Source organism: Panulirus ornatus, chromosome 3 (assembly GCF_036320965.1).
Source record: "Panulirus ornatus isolate Po-2019 chromosome 3, ASM3632096v1, whole genome shotgun sequence".
In the NCBI taxonomy this organism is placed as follows: domain Eukaryota; kingdom Metazoa; phylum Arthropoda; class Malacostraca; order Decapoda; family Palinuridae; genus Panulirus; species Panulirus ornatus.
Genome location: NC_092226.1, coordinates 15,507,747 through 15,529,456, shown reverse-complemented (window position 1 = coordinate 15,529,456; position 21,710 = coordinate 15,507,747).

Sequence of the window (21,710 nt, the reverse complement as noted above, 5' to 3'; positions counted from 1 at the left end):
GAGGAAACAGAAGAGGGAGCCAGACGAGGAGAGGAGAAAGAGAGAGAGGTTAGTAGTATGTTTGGGGGAAAGAGGCGTGATGTTTTGGCTCTGAATGTATCAAAGTTCAAGGATAAGAGGGAAGAATGGTTTAGAAATGTCTTGTCGGTAAAGTCAGGGACAAGAGCTAAGGAAGGTGTAGCAGTACTCCTGAAGCAGTTGTGGGAGTGTGTGACAGAGTATAAGGAAGTAAGTTGTAGATTGATGTGGGTTAAATTGAAAATGGATGGCGATAAAGGGGTGATTATTGGTGCTTATGCACTTGGCTATGAGAAGAAAGATCATGAGAGGAAAGTGTTTTCGGAGCAGCTGAGTGATTGTGTCATCAGCTTTGGTATATGAGACCGGGTGTTAGTGATGGGTGATTGAAATGCGAAGGTAAGTAATGTGGTGGCTGAGGATATAATGGATGCGCATGGGGTATTCATTGTTATGAATGGAAATGGTGAAGAACTTGTGGAGTTGTGTGCTGAAAAAATGACTGCTGATTGGGAATGCCTGGTCTTAAGAACAGGGATATGCACAAGTATACATATGTGAATAGGAGAGATGGTCAACGGGCATTTTTAGATTACGTATTAATCGACAGAAGAGTAAGGAGAGACTTTTTGATTTAATGTGCTGAGAGGGGCAACTGGTGGGATGTCTTGCGAAGGTGAAGATTTGTAGAGGTCTCCATACAAAATGTGGAAAGAGAAAGTTTTTCTAAATTTGTTTCCATATTACGTATTTAGATTGTAACTCATACTACCCGTCATGATATTGTAAATCTGTATCGCTTTTAGTGTTTTCTTTGCTTTTTATGCGCTACGTACTGTTTTTTTTTCAGTTTTTTTTTATATACATTTTGTTTTCGTTTTACATTTCATGTCCAAGTTTTGTGACGCAGTGTTTTTTCTCTTTTTTTTTTTTTTTAGATTCCTGCTGATGCCTCTGTGAAGGCAAAAGTTTGATTGAAATAGAGTTGGATGATTTTGGACAACTGGTGTTTGAGCACCCACCTGATGGGAGAATGATGTAGAGAACATAAGAAGACTAAAAGGGGTGGGATTGGAGGCTGGAAATCCTCCCATCTTTTACTTTACAAAAGAAGGAACAGAGAAGGGCGCCAAGTGAGGATTTTCCCCCTCTAAGGCTCAGTCATCTGTTCTTGACGCTTTCTCGCTAGCGCAGCAAATATCCAATAGATTAAAAAAAAGCAATCGTAATTCAGCTTTTATCTTTGAAATCTCTGGCGAGGTTTCTGTCCACAAAACCCAATGTGTTTTCGAAGAAACTCAACAGCTCTTGTCTTACCGTATATGCTACGCGTCTCTTCGAAATTCTTTATTGAGACAGAAAAATACGTATGTGAATACCAAGATAGATTACACGACGTGGATACATCTCTTCCAGCGGATTTACATTTGAAATTAGGGAAATATTTAGCGACGTCTATCTGTACTTGACTCGCAAAACTAGAACTGATTGAAATATCTATCTCGAAGGAATGGGATGAAGCATATGACCTAAAAGAATGACTTGAAACATCATATCTAAAAGAATGACTTGAGACATCATATCTAGAAAAAATGAATTGATACACTTTGCCTAAAAGAATGACTTGAAACATCATATCTAGAAAAAATGAATTGATACACTTTGCCTAAAAGAATGACTTGAGACATCATATCTAGAAAAAATGAATTGATACACTTTGCCTAAAAGAATGACTTGAGACATCATATCTAGAAAAAATGAATTGATACACTTTGCCTAAAAGAATGACTTGAAACATCATATCTGTAAAAGAACATATTGAAACACCTAACATCAGAGAAAAGACTGAGGCATCTTACCCAAAGGGAAGGATTGAAGCATATTACCCGAAAGAAACGATTGAAACTTCTCATAAATGAAAAGTAAATAGAAAAAAAAAAGATCAAGGTGAAAATAAGCATGGAAACTAATATTGATTCTTGAGCTATCTAGAAGGGGGATTATCAGCGAGACTGGCTGTATAAACGAAGAGATCCTAATTCCATGAGGCAGGAAGAGAATTAAGATCAGAAAAATTAGGATCAGGAAGCCACGTACAGACGGGAACACCCGGCGGGTTTATCGTCCCAAAGATAAAGACAGAGGAAAACCACCCAACCACCCAACCCCACAAGGAAAAAAAAAAAGAGGGTGGGGGAGTGGGTGGAGTGGTTGGATCCAAGACTTTTTCCTTTATTTTTCCAAGGCGACTCAATCCTCTTCCCGACAAAAGCTGCGGTGGTTATCTGCCCCGGCCTGCACATCCCAAGTTCACTAACTTTATAATTACAAGACCACTCAAAGGCTGACATACACCCCCATCGTCCCCCCATCCCCCCCATCATCCCCTTTACTGAAAGTCTTAGAGCAGAGGGGGGGGTTGTTAGGGGGGTAGGTAGGCCGCCCCTCCCTAAGAATTTCCCGAAGATTCCGGGCGTGTGTTTATGACCGTCTTGAGAGAGAGAGAGAGAGAGAGAGAGAGAGAGAGAGAGAGAGAGAGAGAGAGAGAGAGCTGTGAGATGCAGGCAAAGTAATCCTTGCAAGACACTTTTTTTTTTTTCTCTTTCTTATCAAGGAAGGATTTTGATATGTGCGATTTGTCCCCTTCAGAGTATGAGCCTGATGTAAGACGGTCGGCGGGAGATTACCTCAGGGTTATGTAAAGGTCGGCGAAAGCATTTGATTTTCTTCTTCGGGTGTTTGAGTGATTTGGAGAAACTCCTATATGGGGGATGGTTTATTAGTGGTGGGGTATATATATATATATATATATATATATATATATATATATATATATATATATATATATTTTTTTTTTTTTTTTTTTTTTTTTTTTTTTAATTTTCCAAAAGAAGGAACAGGGAAGGGGGCCGTTGAGGATATTCCCTCAAAGGTCCAGTCCTCTGTTCTTAACGCTACCTCGCTAACGCGGGAAATGGCGAATAGTATGAAAGAAAAGATATATATATATATATATATATATATATATATATATATATATATATATATATATATATATATATATATATCTGGGGAGATAGGGGATTCTACGGGGGCAAGCTTCTAAGGGGGTGGGGGAATCTACGACCAGATATGAGGGTGGGACACTTTAGAAAGAACTTCTGGGAGATGTGAAACCCTAGTTGTTGTAGTTGAAGTAGTTGTTACTGATTACGTCAGTGCATACAGTTGTGGCGCTCGTTGTAGTTGTGTTACTACAACTGCTGTGGTACCAGTCCTCTATCCGGGTCGTGAAGTTTAATGTATGGATGGCTAACATGATAAACAGTACGAAAATGTAGACTATTACGTGATTTATTTATAACATTACCCATGACAGCTAGAGAATGAATGAGCGAATGAGGCCTTTGATTTTTTCTATTTTTTTTTTTTTTACGTCCGTCTTGGCGCTAAGTCCTAGACGCGGGAAACTGGGAACGAGAATGAAAAAAGGAAAGGAAAAGATGATTATTTTAGGTATCCTTCTGCAGTTGATTCTTGAGTTCTTGTTCCTGTGGTTCATCTGCCACGATTTCCCTCACGTCTGGCAACAGTTACGATCGGCTGAGTTTTGTGCCCCCCCTCATTCAGCAGTCCTTTCCCTCCCTATCTTGAATCTCTCTGGAAGTAGTTACGTCAGCTGTTCACTTGCGTCCTCGTCATAGAGCGTTGTCGTAGGCAAGTTTCCATCTTCAGCCGCGGGGCCTCGTAAGAGCGAACCTGTTGCCCATCCTCCCCGCCTGAGCTCAAAATGACCGGCGTGATATGCGTCGCTTTGGGGATTCTGTTTCCTGCAGCCCCGGATATATAGACTCGCACAAGCAAAGCTTTCCATCTTCGGGGGGTCCTACCTTGTTCCGTATATGTTGGACGCCCCCCGCCTCGCCCCTCCCCGCATGTAAGCGGCCGGTAATACAGTTGCTGTAACGATGGATTCCAGGAGCTGCGTTCGAGTCTCGGAGCATCGCTCAAGGGTGTGGTACTCAGTTGGTTTTTGTAGTCGACGTGCGTTAATGGATGATATCTTCATCGTGATCGAGGTGCTATTCATTGTTGTTGTACGTCAGGATACGTTTTGCCCCGGAGTGCAGTATGGCCTTGTGTTACCCCTCAGTCCCACATGGAAGATGGGGGAATGGAAGGGGGTTCTGAGTCCTCCCTCCCTCCTCCTCCTTTTTTTTTTTTTTGGACATGTCCCTTGGTCCACATTTATCATCTCACAACATTTGGTTGAGGTTAGACCAGCCACTTAGAATTAGATCATGGAAAATAGACTTGTTTACCGTTTCCCGCGTGAGCGAGTCAGCGACAAGAACAGACAAAGAAAGGCCACATCCGCTCACATCCATTCTCTCGCTGTAATGTGTAGTGCACCGAAACCACAGCTCCCTATCTTGGCACCACAGGTCTTTCCATGGTTTACCCAGGACGCTTCACATACCCTACTTCAGTCCATTGACTGCACTTTATATATATATATATATATATATATATATATATATATATATATATATATATATATATACATAGAGAGAGAGAGAGAGAGAGAGAGAGAGAGAGAGAGAGAGAGAGAGAGAGAGACCATAGGGTCTGTCTTCACACACGGCACCATTAATGAAAATCTTCACCAGGTCCATCCCTGTTCTTCCTCATGACCTGCAGCGCCTTCTGAAGGTCTTCTTCAAGTCTTCGATTGGATCTTGGTCATCTGCAGGTCATTCGTAGGATCTTTCCCAGGTCTTTCCCAAGTCTTTCCAAGGTCCTCCCCAATTCATCCCCAAGTCTTCCCCAAGTCTTTCCTTAGGTCTTTCCCAAGCCTTTCCCAAAGTCTTTCCCCAGGTCGCCCCATTTCCATTTGAGCTCTTCCCCAGTTCTTCCTTAGGGCTTTGCCCTAAGTCCTCTGGTCCTCCCTAGATCAACCTCCCCTGTAGGCGTATTTTAAACGCCATGTTGGGCTCCGAAATTGAACTCTGCGGTGTTCTCAACCCACATTGCACTTAGACCTGATATAGGGACATATGTTACCCTCCTCTCTCTCTCTCTCTCTCTCTCTCTCTCTCTCTCTCTCTCTCTCTCTCTCTCTCTCTCTCTCCAACACTACCTCCTCCACGTGGAAGATGGAGAGAGACGAGGAGAGAGAGAGAGGGTCAGTTGAGGAGATTATGGCCCACTACCCCCCCCCCCTCCCCACAACCCCTTCTCTCTTCCCATTTGCATGGGTCCTTATCCCAAACTGTCATCCCACAAAATGAGGTTGAGATTGCTTCTGTGACCTGCGTGGGGGAGAGAGAGAGAGAGAGAGAGAGAGAGAGAGAGAGAGAGAGAGAGAGAGAGAGAGAGTAGATAGATAACACACACACACACACACACACACACACACACACACACAGACTTTGGGGGTTTAACTATAAAGATGAAGACCCCAGAATTACTTAATGTAGTTGTAGTATGCGGTAGTAGTAGTAGCAGTAGTAGTAGTATCATTATTATTATTATTATTATTATTATTATTATTATTATTATTATTATTACTGTTAGTAGTAGTAGCAGTGTTGTTGTTGTTGTTTTGTTATTGTTATTGCAGCAGGTAGAGCGACCGTAGCATATATATATATATATATATATATATATATATATATATATATATATATATATATATATATATATATCTGAGATAGTCGCGACTATATCGTATATGGGACTCGTGTATTTCCGCCTCGAGTCTTCCATCAAGCTGACTCACGTACAAGGCTACCCAGCTGCCCATTTACCCACCGAGTACAAGCATCCTCCTCCTCCTCCTCCTCCTCCTCCCACTATGGATCATCAGGGGGAAAAAAAAAGAATATGTAAAGAGAAAATAAAAACAATTACGGTGAAGTTAATGATCCTGTCAATAAAGCCTTGTGCCGGAACGCGCCATTTTAGACCTCTCTCTCTCTCTCTCTCTCTCTCTCTCTCTCTCTCTCTCTCTCTCTCTCTCTCTCATATATCCTACGCTCCCTTTCCCTCCCTTCCTTCTCTCATATCTCCTACCCTCTCCACCCTCCCTCCTTAGAAAAAAAAAAGAATCCCCAGAAAGTTTTAATGAGTCTGGTTGAGGTGGTTTGTATATATATATATATATATATATATATATATATATATATATATATATATATATATAGACCCAAAGTTGACGTATCCTGTTAAGGACAGACCTTTATCGTATACAAAGTCTCCCCGAAGACCCAAACACATTGGTCTGTCTGTCTGTCTGTCTGTCTGTCTGTCTGTCTGTCTCTCTCTCTCTCTCTCTCTCTCTCTCTCTGCCACTGCTTAAAGTACTGGCCAAGTCCCCTCAATGGATTGTGCCTAACCTGCTTCGTCCACCTGCCTTAAAACTATCATTCCATTTGTCTTTGCTCGGCGCGTCTGATGAATGCAGGCAGAGTCTGTGTTTTGTTTGGCTATGGCTCTGGACACAGCGACTCTCCTGTATGGCAGGTGAACTCTTCGAAATTTTACCCTTTGGAGTCTGTTATAGCTCGCGTCAGGGCCATTTTTAACGTATTGCCTCCGTTGATGTCAGGAAGAGGAGGAGGAGGGAGGAGGAAGGAGGAGGAGGAGGAAGGTCTTTGTGAAATATTAAGGGGATGAAAGTACTGTTATGGTGAAGTAGGTGGAGTGAAATGGGATCCTTTGTGTCATTACTTGAATGTAATCTATGGGGATTTATATGGGAGTATAGAGTAACTTATATATATATATATATATATATATATATATATATATATATATATATATATACTCCAGAGAGTCTGTATCTGTCTAGTGGCTTATATAGAACAGATGATTCATATAACTTCATCTGAAAGCTGTTATATGATAGAGCAGTTGGAAGGTATGTGTTACAAAGCGCATCTCGCGTTTGTTATATGACAATGGAAGGCTGTCACACAGTGCATTGGCCTGTTATGAATGCTGGTGTTACGTTACGCAGGTGGAGCACGCTGCCAAGTTACGATACATGTGGAGGTTGTTATAAAGATCTGTCTGGAGGTTGTTAAATTCAGCACATCTGAAGGTTGTTATAGGAGTGCATTTGGAGGTTATTGAATACATCTGGAGGTTATACATTATATCTGGAAGTTATTGGATAATAGCTTTAGAAGTTGTTACGTTGGAGGTTGTCACTGAGCACATCTGGAGGTTGTTACTGAGCACATCTGGAGGTTGTTACTGAGCACATCTGGAGGTTGTTACTGAGTAGATCTGGAGGTTGTTACTGAGTAGATCTGGAGGTTGTTACTGAGCACATCTGGAGGTTGTTACTGAGCACATCTGGAGGTTGTTACTGAGTAGATCTGGAGGTTGTTACTGAGCACATCTGGAGGTTGTTACTGAGCACATCTGGAGGTTGTTACTGAGCACATCTGGAGGTTGTCACTGAGCACATCTGGAGGTTGTTACTGAGCACATCTGGAGGTTGTTACTGAGTAGATCTGGAGGTTGTTACAGAGTACATCCGGAGGTCTCTATATAGCACCATTAGAGGGTTTTATAGAGTGCCAAATGGAGGTTGTTAGAGTACATCGGGATTTTGTACAACACACAAGGTGGTTGTTAAAGGGAGGGGGTGGGGAGCATGAGTAAGGTCTCTGGGGATGGAGGTTGTATAATTAGACTGCATGATCCCTCGAGTTGTATTTTCCCGCGGCTGGAGTTTCTCTGTAATCGTAGCTGCCCTGCCACATTCACCCCGGGGAAACGTTATCCGTGTATGAGAAGAGTTGTAGGGGAAGCCCAGGGTCGGACGCGGAGGTTCGAATCTTGGTTGCGGCAATAGGTCCACAGTCGACCCAGCTATTTATCCACCGTAAGGGGTTACACACACACACACACACACACAGACACACAGATATATATATATATATATATATATATGTGTGTGTGTGTAGCGTTAATGAGGTTTCCTTGATTGGGAGCTCTGTTTCCCCGTGCCGTCTCAACTAACACTAGAAATAACAAGTACCTCGCTTTGTCTCAGTTGTGTTGAGGTAAACTTGATTAGATGGTTCTTTCTTCCCCCTCACCCTCGTAGCCTCTGCGCCATGAGGTACTTAAGGAGTACAATGGGAGGGAGAGATAACCGACGCCTCTGGTTGATGATCCGTGACCAGGTTATCTGCTGGGGGACAGTACGTGGGAAGGACAGGTAAAACGGGAGGCCTGATGGTCCACAACGAGGTTATTTGCTGCGGGAAAGTGCATTTGAAGGGCAAATAACAGAAGACCTGACAGTCTTTTGGGGTTATCTGCAGGACAACAGTACATGAGAAGGACAAATAACAGAAGACCTGATGGTCTTTTGGGGTTATCTGCAGGACAACAGTACATGAGAAGGACAAATAACAGAAGACCTGATGGTCTTTTGGGGTTATCTGCAGGAGAACAGTACATCAGAAGGACAAATGATAGGAGGTCTGATGGTCCTTTATGAGGTTATCTGCAGGAGGACATGTCAAGGGAAGGACAGATAACAAGAGATCTGATGGTCCTTGAGGTTATCTGCATGAGGACAGGTCAAGGGAAGGACAGGTAACAGGAGACCTAATGGTCTTTGACGAGGTTATCTGCGGGTCATAATTCTTTTCATGGTAGAAAACATGATAGTAGAGCAGTATGTACATTACCTGAATGTACTTATGAATCTTAAGGGAAACGAAGAATGTTAGAAGTTGAGGGTAAGCCTTAAACAAGGAGAGATCCCCTAAATAAGGGAGATTTAAGGATGTTCCATTAAAAAAAAAAAAAAGTAAAAGTAGACTTCTGTACAATCCCTCGGCCTTCATGCTGATAACAAAAGATAAGATTTGTTTCGTGTTCTTCACGAATGACATTGAATATCCTTTGAGATTCCCCAAAAAATTTTTCTTGTTTTAGTGACAAGTTTTTATCTATTAGAGATGAGCAATATTTACAGTCAGATTAAAGGACTGTGTGTTTGGCTGTCTGTAAATGGGATATTTCTCCACAAACGGGACAGATTACAATCTTTTTCCCTTCTGAGGAGATACCCTAAGGTCGGGATGTCCAGTGTCCCAAGCAGTAATCTCTGCCCTTGACAGCTAAAGTCATCTTAGTTTATGGTTCTGTGTTCGCTTCACGTCTTCCCCAGAATTTGTTTGCTTTGTCTTCCTATTGTGTGCCTCCTGTGGCATTGTGTATTTTTTATTTATTATCGTCCTCCTTTAGCTTTTCTGCCTTTTGCCGTAATATGGCCTTTTGTCTTCCTCTTCTATATGTAAATATCCTATGTCTTCTTGTCGTATTCTTTCTCTCTCATGGCCTTTTGCCTTCCTCTTCCTTCTCCAGCAACTTCTCTTCCTCTTTTACCTCCTCTGCCTTTCTTGTCTTCTCCTTCACCTACTGTGGTCTCTTGTCTTCTTCATCAACCCCCTGAAACCCACTTGTCTTCTCCCTGTATCTCTTATGGCCTCTTGTCTTTCCTCCTTCACCTACTATAGTCTCTTCCCTTCCTCATCAACCCCCTAGAACCCACTTGTCTTCCCCCTCTATCTCTTTTGGCCTCTTGTCTTCCTCCTTCACATCCTAGGGTCTCTTGTCTTTCTAATCTCCCTCCTAAAACCCTCTCTCATCTTCCTCCTTTATCTCCTAATCCTGCTTGTCTGTCTTTCCTCAGCCTCCTGTGGCTCCTTGTCTTCCTCCCGTTTCTTGCTCGTCGTCGATATCTATACAACACGGTTGTGGTGTAAAGACAGACCTGTTCACGATATTTTTCCCTGTGGAGTTGATTACCGTCTTGGGAGGCTGGCTGGAGCCAACTGGTGACCCCTGTTATCTGAGGGTGTTTTTTTTTTTCCCACTGAGATTTACGAAAACTGAGTAAGTCAGGGATGGAACATAAATGTTGTAGAGAGGAGGAACACAGTTGGTTTGAGATGTAACACAGTTGGTTTGAGATGTAACACAGTTGGTTTGAGATGTAACACAGATGGTTTGAGGTGTAACACGGTTTGAGATGTAACACGGTTTGAGATGTAACACGATTCTTGTAGAGAGACGTAACACAAGCTGTTTTAGGGAAATGTAACACAGGTGGTGTACGGATATGTAATACAGGTGGTGTACGGAGATGCAACTGGACGTGTTTTCCAAACGACCAAAATTGAGGAATTGTTGATAAATATTTGATTCGGAAGGCTCTCAGGCTTTCTTATATATGAGACAGATTACCAAGATGGTTGAGGGAGAAGAAGAAGAAGAAAAAGAAAGAAGAGGAGGAGGAGGAGGGGCAGAAGAAGAAGAAGAAGAAGAAGAAGGTGAGGCGGAAGAAGAAGAAGAAAGATAGAAAAAGAACACTCAGAAGAAGAAGAGAAGAAGAAAGAAGAAGAAGAAAGATAGAAAAAGAACACTCAGAAGAAGAAAAGAAGAAGAAGAAGAAGAAAGATAGAAAAAGAACACTCAGAAGAAGAAGAGAAGAAGAAAGAAGAAGAAGAAAGATAGTAAAAGAAGACTCAGAGGAAGAGGAGAGTAAAAGAAGACTAAGAAGAAGAAGAAGACTTAGAAGAAGAAGGAACAAGGACAAGAACGAGACATGGCACACTACACAGTAGCGAAGGTAGCCGACAGCTCGAGCAATACCCCCCCCCCCCCAGACGTCCATAAACTGAATCCGTTTGCTAAACCAGGTCACGGAGCGCACGGGGAGGCGGCCGGGGCCTCCTCCTCCTCCTGCACGCGCCCTCTCGCAAGACGAGACTGGAAAGTTATGGAGATGTTCTCGCGAGGGGCTGTGGAGTTGGTTGCTGCAGGACGTCGCTCACCCGTCCAGCCTGGGGAGGTTGTAATGACCCTTTACGTCTCGGTGATTAAATGAAGGTGGAAATATGGCGGTACGAATCTTCTTTTTTTTACTTTTTTTTTTGGGGGGGTTACGGTAACCCGAGATGGCCTCTGTCGATTATATATGTATGTATGTATGTATGTATGCCCCAGTAATAAGGGTCATTTCTGATTTACGTTATGGGTGTTATTCTCCTTAGTCAACGCCAGGTACCCATATTTTTTATTTTTTTTATTTCTTTGGACTATCCTTAACGTGTGGATGTAAAGCGTGGTTAACTGTGGGCCAGCTTATACGTCGTCCGGGACTCGAACCTCACCGGGCCAGGCGGATCCTCGATGGCCAGAGACGCTAACAGCTACACCACGGAAGCTCATGACGTGTTCAGTGCTATTTTGTACATAATGGAAACGAGAGAAATCTTTTTAAGAGTTCGTGAATACCCGAACTATCTCTTTATCTCTTATCTCTTTGAGAATTGGTCTCGAGTGTATGGGGATGAGAGGCCATCTCTTCATATCTCTCCCTCTGCTTCGATATCATTTTCCCAGTGTCTTGTCTCTTATCTCTTTGAGAATTGGTCTCGAGTGTATAGGGGATGAGAGGCCATCTCTTCATATCTCTCCCTCTGCTTCGATATCATTTTCCCAGTGTCTGTCTATATTCGCCCGTCTGTCTGTCTCTCCTCTCTCACTTTCCCCTTCTTGCCTTCCTCTATTGAGCTCTTTGCTTCCTCTCCTTCCTCTGCTTGGTGTTAATTAAAGCATTTTCGAGGTGTTTTTTTTTTTTGTTTTTTGTTTCCTACAAGTTGACTGAAGTTAGGAGAGGTACTGATTGAATTTACGCGCGCGAAGTGAACTGCAAGGAAAGGTACACACATAATTTTTGTTTCTCCTCTCCCCTTAGTGTTCTGATGGAGCCAGAAGCTTTAAGCGACAGTGAGATTTTTCTCTCATGCATTTGAAGATTATTTTACACTTTGCATGTAATTTACAGCCTCGGTGTGTGTGTGTGTGTGTGTCTGTGATGCAATGATACGCTCTCTGAAACGCAACAATACTTAAGAGGGAGGACTGTCATAACAATGAGAAGAGGTTGGGGTGTTACGAATCCCTTTTTTTTTTTTAAAAAGAGTCGAGACGGTGTTGAACACAGGTTCGCAGTGAACTCAAGGTTCACGAACCCGGGGAAAAGATTCGGAAGTGTTCAAAACAGTATAATTCAGACGGTGTTTGGACACAAGCTTCACAGTTGAACTCAGGGTTCATGAACCCGGGAAATGTACGAAGCAGTATAGTTGAGACTGTGTTGAACACAAGCTTCACAGTTAAACTCAAGCTTTACGAACCTGGAAAAAGATTCGGAAATGTTCGAAGCTGGTATAGTCCACGAGCAGTGAATGTTATGAAATCAGGTTCGTCGTACTCGGAGAAATGTTTCATATGAGGGTCTTTTGAAACGCCACCGTTTATGATACAATGATTACTCCATAAAACCCATTTAACAGTTTATTTTAATTATGCAAAGTAGAGTGTGTGACTTGAAATACCACGAAGTGAGGGAGAGGTAGATTAGGTTTTCTTTTCGGCTTTTTCACAGAAAGTCTTGTGGGGAAAGTGATGGTTTTCAGTTGTGGAGGAAGAGATGTCTTATGCCTGTCTCCCATCGGCTTGGTGGAAATCCCCTGGAAAGCCAAAGTTTCGCCCTTCAAGCCATTTGGTGAAGACCTGAACTGACTGGGGGATTGGGACCTCTAACCCTGAGGAAGCAGGACCTGTGGCATTCCTGACCCCTGAGGAAGGAGGACCTGAGGCTCTTGCAGGTCGAAGCTTGATACCAGTTTAGCCAGTCGTGTTACCCGAGACAAACCAGGTCCTCGAGAGACCCAATACACACAGGTCATCCTCGAGGTTCCACGGTCTGATACTACTCGACGGCTGTGCTGGAGGGATTAATTACTCGGGCCCTCCAGGCGAAGGACTTGGTGGCTCTCTTAAAAACTCGGAGCCTCCCGACGCAAAAGGCTTGGCCGCAGGCGTGTTTCCGCAGGCAAAAGGCTTCATCGTCGTGCGTGGATCTCCTGACGCAAAAGGCCTAATTGCGTCTGGGCCTCTGGACGCAAAAAAAGGGCTTGGTTTCGTCTGAACCTCCCACCTGACGCAAGAGGGTCGGTCGCGTCTGAACCTCCCACCTGACGCAAGAGGCTTCGTCGCGTCTGAACCTCCCACCTGACGCAAGAGGGTCGGTTGCGTCTGAACCTCCCACCTGACGCAAGAGGCTCGGTCGCGTCTGAACCCCCCCTGCCCCCTTTGCGCAAGAGGCTTGGTCGCTTCCTGAATCTCCATGACGCAAGAAGCTTGTTTGCGTGTCTAAAGACGCTCCCACAAGAAAGAAGGGATCAAGTTGGAGGAAGGAGTGGGCTGTGTTGACTTTGGGAGTTTGCCTCCTCTGGAGGGGAGAGAGGGGAAGGGAGGGAGGAGGGGAACGGAGGGGAGGGACAAAGGAAGAGGAAATTAGCCGAGTACACACACACACACACACACACACACACACACACACACACGGGCAGCTTTGTTTGTGGATGGCTTGATGACGAAGACTGTAGTACCAGAGGACACAAGACGGAACGCGGCCGTGGCCTAGGGGTAAATGTTTGGGGATTAGGGTGGTTTGATGTGATGGTTGGGTGGCTGGTTCGCTGGTTGGTTGGTTGGTTGGCTGCCTGCCTGGTTCGCTGGTTGGTTGGTTGGCTGGTTCGCTGGTTGGTTGGTTGGTTGGCTGGCTGGTTCGCTGGTTGGTTGGTTGGCTGGCTGGCTGGTTCGCTGGTTGGTTGGTTGGCTGGCTGGCTGGCTGGTTGGTTGGTTGACTGGCTAGCTGGTTCGCTGGTTGGTTGGTTGGCTGGCTAGCTGGTTCGCTGGTTGGTTGGTTGGCTGGCTGGCTGGTTCGCTGGTTGGCTGGCTGGCTGGTTGGGTGGTGATGGTAGAGGTTGGTGACGAGAGAGAGGGAAGCTCAGAAGAAAGAGAGAGAGTTAAAGGGCGTTTTGTATTTCCGTTCCTTGTCCTAATAACCGAGTCCATTTCGCACCTTATCGTAACGCAGGTGTCCACCTACCTCCTCTGGGTATTAGATGGTGATGATCAGAGAGAGAGAGAGAGAGAGAGAGAGAGAGAGAGAGAGAGAGAGAGAGAGAGAGAGTAAAAAATATGAGGTCTCCAAAGTGGCTTCTTAAGTTCTCTCTCTCTCTCTCTCTCTCTCTCTCTCTCTCTCTCTCTCTCTCTCTCCCGGCACGGACCATTGCCAGTCACGCTGCCCTCACCTCAGTTAACGTGAGTTTTTTTGAGTGTGGATAAACGGTCGTGAGTCCCTACACCTTCCACGCCTCTACAAGTTTGTGAGCAACCTAGAAAGGAGTTGTATGAATGTATATATGTATGTATACATGTATGTACGTATGTATATATGTATGTATGTATATATGTATGTATGTATATGCATGTATGTAAGAGGTTGCACACGCCGAAGAGACATCAAACGCAATCGGGTCCCGAACCCACGACCATTAACCCGGGGTTAGCTCTCTCCCAATTTGGTTGACGTGTACGCAGGTGTACATACATACATACGTAACGTACACATTTGTATGTAAGTTCTTGCGCAATTAAGCATTGGCGCGAGATGGTGCCAAGAGAGACCCTTGTATGCAAATCTGTACTGGATTGTATGTGTGTGTGTGTGTGTGTGTGTGTGTGTGTGTGTGTGTGTAATTTGTACTGAAATCTGCCTTTAGTTTGTGCTTGAATCTGTGTATGTGAAGGACTTGGGAGTCGACAGTATGTATTCCTAGCCTATTGCCACAATCACCAAATCAGGAGAACAGTGAAGGAAACAAGACTGTGTGCTGGCCAATAGCTGGATAACTTTCAAGTTCGTGATCAAGGAAATATTTAGCAAGCTGTTCTTAAAATACGTTAGTTTAGAACTAAGGTACGCTTCTCGGGTTTGGTCACCACACTGAAAAGAAGCACAAGGAGCCAATGGAGAAGGGCTAGAGGAGGGCTAGCCAAGAAGGGACCTTAATTGAGAGAGGCTTAAAGGCTTACAATTGGCTCACCTTGGAGGAAAGAAGAGTGAGGGGTGACCTGATCACAAACCTTTTAAGATATTAAAACAGATCGATGACGTGGACCATCGTCATTCGTTCGAAAGATGTAAGGGATTAAACTTAGCATAAAATGTAGCAAGAAAAACATGTTTAAAAAGAGACACAGAGCAGTGCTTTTTTATATATATATATATATATATATATATATATATATATATATATATATATATATAGTGTAATGGCGGTGGGTGATTGGAATGACTGTGTGGACACATGGGTAATTGAGAAAGCAAATACATGTTAATGATGATGATGATGATGATGATAATTCAAGTGATGGGGGAGGTTGTCATCGTCCCACGAGTGTAAAACTCCCTCCCCGTACGGTAGAAATTGGTCACACACACACACACACACACACACACACACACACACTACACAAGCGTTTCGTCGAAGGAATTCGCAACGGACGGAAGAAGGTAAGGTGAGGTGGGCAGTGGCGATTCATGTTGCCACACATGTTGCCAAGTTGTTCCTGCCTGTCGTACCTTCCATTCCAACAGCAGCAGCAGCAGGAGCCGCAATGGGCTACACTGTCCATTAAAGGCATCTAGTGATTAGGCATAATGGAAGGCGAAGATGAGGCCATATACAAACTTATATGCTTCATATTATATATATATATATATATATATATATATATATATATATATATATATATATATATATATATATATATATATAATCTTTCAAACTATTCGCCATTTCCCGCGTTAGCGAGGTAGCGTTAAGAACAGAGAACTGGGCCTTTGAGGGAATAACCTCACCTGGCCCCCTTCTCTGTTCCTTCTTTTGGAAAATTAAAAAAGAAATATATATATATATATATATATATATATATATATATATATATATATATATATATATATATATATATATATATATGAAGTCTTTTGGGGATGAGAGAGCTTGGGAAGTGAGTCAGTTGTTGTTCGCTGATGATACAGCGCTGGTGGCTGATTCATGTGAGAAACTGCAGAAGCTGGTGACTGAGTTTGGTAAAGTGTGTGGAAGAAGAAAGTTAAGAGTAAATGTGAATAAGAGCAAGGTTATTAGGTACAGTAGAGTTGAGGGTCAAGTCAATTGGGAGGTGAGTTTGAATGGAGAAAAACTGGAGGAAGTGAAGTGTTTTAGATATCTGGGAGTGGATCTGGCAGCGGATGGAACCATGGAAGCGGAAGTGGATCATAGGGTGGGGGAGGGGGCGAAAATTCTTGGGGCCTTGAAGAATGTGTGGAAGTCGAGAACATTATCTCGGAAAGCAAAAATGGGTATGTTTGAAGGAATAGTGGTTCCAACAATGTTGTATGGTTGCGAGGCGTGGGCTATGGATAGAGTTGTGCGCAGGAGGATGGATGTGCTGGAAATGAGATGTTTGAGGACAATGTGTGGTGTGAGGTGGTTTGATCGAGTGAGTAACGTAAGGGTAAGAGAGATGTGTGGAAATAAAAAGAGCGTGGTTGAGAGAGCAGAAGAGGGTGTTTTGAAGTGGTTTGGGCACATGGAGAGAATGAGTGAGGAAAGATTGACCAAGAGGATATATGTGTCGGAGGTGGAGGGAACGAGGAGAAGAGGGAGACCAAATTGGAGGTGGAAAGATGGAGTGAAAAAGATTTTGTGTGATCGGGGCCTGAACATGCAGGAGGGTGAAAGGAGGGCAAGGAATAGAGTGAATTGGAGCGATGTGGTATACCGGGGTTGACGTGCTGTCAGTGGATTGAATCAAGGCATGTGAAGCGTCTGGGGTAAACCATGGAAAGCTGTGTAGGTATGTATATTTGCGTGTGTGGACGTTTGTATATACATGTGTATGGGGGGGTTGGGCCATTTCTTTCGTCTATTTCCTTGCGCTACCTCGCAAACGCGGGAGACAGCGACAAAGTATGATAAATAAATAAATAAAAAATATATATATATATATATATATATATATATCACTTCCCAAGCTCTCTCATCCCCAACAGACTTCATACTTGCCCCTCTTTCCAAAACTCTTGCATTTACCTCCCTAACAACCCCATCCATAAACAAATTAAACAACCATGGAGACATCACACACCCCTGCCGCAAACCTACATTCACTGAGAACCAATCACTTTCCTCTCTTCCTACACGTACACATGCCTTACATCCTCGGTAAAAACTTTTCACTGCTTCTAACAACTTTCCTCCCACACCATATATTCTTAATACCTTCCACAGAGCATCTCTATCAACTCTATCATATGCCTTCTCCAGATCCATAAATGCTACATACAAATCCATTTGCTTTTCTAAGTATTTCTCATATACATTCTTCAAAGCAAACACCTGATCCACACATCCTCTACCACTTCTGAAACCACACTGCTCTTCCCCAATCTGATGCTCTGTACATGACTTCACCCTCTCAATCAATACCCTCCCATATAATTTACCAGGAATACTCAACAAACTTGTACCTCTGTAATTTGAGCACTCACTCTTATCCCCTTTGCCTTTGTACAATGGCACTATGCACGCATTCCGCCAATCCTCAGGCACCTCACCATGAGTCATACATACATTAAATAACCTTACCAACCAGTCAACAATACAGTCACCCCCTTTTTTAATAAATTCCACTGCAATACCATCCAAACCTGCTGCCTTGCCGGCTTTCATCTTCCGCAAAGCTTTCACTACCTCTTCTCTGTTTACCAAATCATTTTCCCTAACCCTCTCACTTTGCACACCACCTCGACCAAAACACCCTATATCTGCCACTCTATCATCAAACACATTCAGCAAACCTTCAAAATACTCACTCCATCTCCTTCTCACATCACCACTACTTGTTATCACCTCCCCATTTGCGCCCTTCACTGAAGTTCCCATTTGCTCCCTTGTCTTACGCACTTTATTTACCTCCTTCCAGAACATCTTTTTATTCTCCCTAAAATTTAATGATACTCTCTCACCCCAACTCTCATATATATACATACAATTGTTTGTTTGTGTGTGTGTGTGTGTGTGTGTGTCTGTGTATGTAATCTATTTTGATATAAAGTAATTTAGTTCGACTGGACCTGCTGCAGGCAGCCAGCCAGTTTGCGAAACTCCAAAAAGTAATTTCAGCGGAAGAGGTTCTTTCCTAAATTATTTTTTTTTCTCCTCCTGCTATCAACTTTGATTCTCTTTATAGCGGTAATTAGTAAGCTCGTTTTCTTTTAAGATAATGGAAGGCGATGGAGTGGGCGAAAAGTGGAGAAGAGGGCGAATTTGAAGGGAGGAAAGGAGAGAGAGAGAGAGAGAGAGAGAGAGAGAGAGAGAGAGAGAGAGAGAGAGAGAGAGAGAGAGAGAGAGACCACAAAGACCCCATTGTCCAAATTAGGTGCTCTGGCATGATGAGTGAGTGAGTTACATCGATAAACACAGGCCACACGGACCCCACCCAGGGTGGTCTGGCCTGGGAGAGAGAGAGAGAGAGAGAGAGAGAGAGAGAGAGAGAGAGAGAGAGAGAGAGAGAGCGAGAGAGAGAGAGAGAGAGAGAGAGAGAGTAAATCTGGGCACCTATTCGATTACCTTTTATTTTTCTCTCTCAAGCGACCCGACCATAGTTAAGTGCAAAACATGCCCCACTCAATGTCAGCTTGTGTGTAAATAGAAGGGAAAAAAAATTGTTTAAGGATAAAAAGCGAAAGAAATTAATCAGGGCTCAGCAAGAGTTTGTAAACTTGACCTTTTTCTTTTTTTTTGTCTAAAGGTGGAAAGTTTATAACAAGAGGGGGGGGGAAAAGACGGAGGAAAGGATGAGAATTCCACAGCTTCGTAGTTCGAGGAAAGGAAAGAGGTAACATAAGGGTCCATCCTCATGTGGCCTGTGTGAACAAAGCAATTGTGTGTGTGTGTGTGTGTGTGTGTGTGTGTGTGAAAGGGGTAGAATAAAGAGAGGGTACGAGGCAGGTAAACAAAAGGAGTTAGAAGGAAGGATGGTGGACAGGATGGTGGTACACGGTCGAGGGACATGGGTTGGCCAAATCAGGGAAGTGTGCACTTAGCAGAGAGATGGTTGACTGTGGAAGAGAGGGAGAGTGTTGGGGAGAGGGACTAGATGGGAGAGCGAGCACTGAGGGACGAAGTGGCCCTTCTCTGTGAGCAGTGGGTTGTCTGTGATTACTGTGTGTGTGTGTGTGTGTGTGTGTGTTACAGGGAGGGAGAGTTTTACACTCGTGTCGCCCCTTCTCTTAACCTTGTCCACTCCTGTGTGTATACACAGCTCCCCCTCAGCCTCCTCTACACACACACACACACACACGCACACACACACACACACACACCCACACCAAAGCCAGTTACCCATATATCGACCAGTCTAGAAGGGAGGACGAAGAGCTGGTTTGGTTGTTGGCAAATTGGCAGACTACCTCGCACCCCAATGATTCGAACCCGGGGGAGCCCTTGTATGAATGACAATTAGCCACGCTAAACCACTGCACCACGGAAGGAAACCTGTGGTACAGTGGCTGCCTGCTCTTCCTGCTGTGTCTACTACACGTCTGTGTACTCTGTGAGTTAGTGGAGGTTCGTCTGTGTTTGCCTCCTCCTGCCTCTCTGCTACACGTCTGTGGGTGGAGGTTTGTCTGTGCCTGCCTCCTCCTGCCTTTGCTACACGTCTGTGGGTGGAGGTTTATCTATGTTTGCCTCCTCCTGCCTTTGCTACACGTCTGTGGTCCTGTCTGTTGGCGGAGAGTCGTCTGTGCTCGCGTGCTCCTGCATCTGTTGTGTACTACACGTCTGTGGACCTACTGAGTGGTGGGCCGTCTGTGCCTACCTGCTGTAGCTGCTGTGACCCCGCCTTCAGGCAGTGGAGGAGTGAGCCTGTTTGATCTTCCTGTGACCTGTCGTGGGATGAGGTGGAGAAGTTGAGGTCACTCTACTTGACCTCTGGATATTAGAGTCATTAACCTCTTGACTTGGAAGGAGTTGTAGGTGGGGGATGGCATTGTACATGACCCCTGGAGGTCACATTGCTCTCGCCAGAGAGAGAAGAGGTCACTGTAGGTGGCCGAGGTCACTATACATGACCCCCGGTAGATGCAAGGGGGGTCACCCATTTCTCCCGGGGGTGAAAGGGGGGGAGGGTAGAGGTCACCGCAGGATGACCCACCCTCAGTGTATGCTAGGGGGGGTCACCCTTCTTTCCCCGGGGAGGGTAGAGGTCACCACATGACCTCCCTTTAGCAGATCACAATACTCTGTTCTGTCTCATCGTGCAAACAGGTCACGTTGTCTCTCCTAACAAGGTCCGACTGAACCATCAGGGACCTAATAAGCTTGAACAGCGTTTCACCACCCCCACCCCACCATACCTTAACAAGTACTCTAATGATAATTCCCCTGTTTAATCGTAATGCAATTAACCTGGACGCGCCACGTAATTACGCGCCGAGAGGAATGTTATGGTGAAACATAACGGAGCGTAAATGGAATATATCAGTGATGTAGAATGCAAGACTTTAAGAGAGGAGAGGATGGAGGGGGTGTCTGGTCTGGTGGGGTCCGGTCCAAATAATGAAGCTAGGATAATTATCCGACCAGGTCCAGAGAGAGAGAGAGAGAGAGAGAGAGAGAGAGAGAGAGAGAGAGAGAGACAGAGAGAGAGAGGGTGGGTGTGTGTGGTGGGTTGTGTTGTTGTCAAGGAGCAAAGGGAACGGAGGCATAGGTTAGTTATTTCGCTGCTGTTTCGAATTAGTGCTACGGTGAGAGGGGTGTTTGGGGCGGGTGGGGCGGTGAGAGGAGGGGGTGGTTGGGCCGGGGCGGTATGGAGGAGGAGGAGGGAGAGGGTGGTAGAGTGGGAGAGAAGTGTTAGAATAAAGTGGTTAATCATGTGGCAGGTTTTAATGAGAGTGTTTCGTATACGTAACAGGCTTTGCCAATAGCCCCGACTGCTGGCTGGTGCTTGCTACACCCCCACAGCCCTACCCTCCCCTCCCCCCCATAAAAAGAAATAGACATCGGATTTGCATAATTGAAACATAATGAGTATGGAGAGCTGACTGAACCATTTAGGTGCTTTTCTGCAGTAATTGATGCTTGAGAATTCATTTGATTAAAAACAACTGACGAAAAACTCGTGTTGGATTATCATGTGTTCTTCATTGTTCTTCGAAATTTTTTTTTCGTCGAACTGTTTTTAGATAAGTTGCTTCGTTGATGACTATTGTTATTTGCGCCACGGTAGATAATGGGAAAACGGGGTGGGGGGGGGGGATGCCATTCTGTATAAATAAAGCTGTCGTGTTTGTTTTTTTATACCAAAGGTTATGTACGTATCAGTTACCAAAGTAGATTACCAGTGTCTTTTCCAGTTCACGCAGACCACTTAGGGTGGGAGCACATCAGAGGGGTCTCTCTCTCTCTCTCTCTCTCTCTCTCTCTCTCTCTCTCTCTCTCTCTCTCTCTCTCTCTCCCATGTCCGCGTTGCGTTGCTCACCAGCCATGAAATTGGGAGTGTGGATTGTGACGCTGTACAAATGGGGTTGGAATCCCCAAGACGGACCCGGAATGCGAACTGGGGATAATGAGTCTGAAAATAGGCGGAGTAAAGGAACGAATGGGAGGGAGAGCGTACTGCGTTCCAAGATGGTCTGGAAGATTTATCTGGGTAGAGTGGGAGGGCGA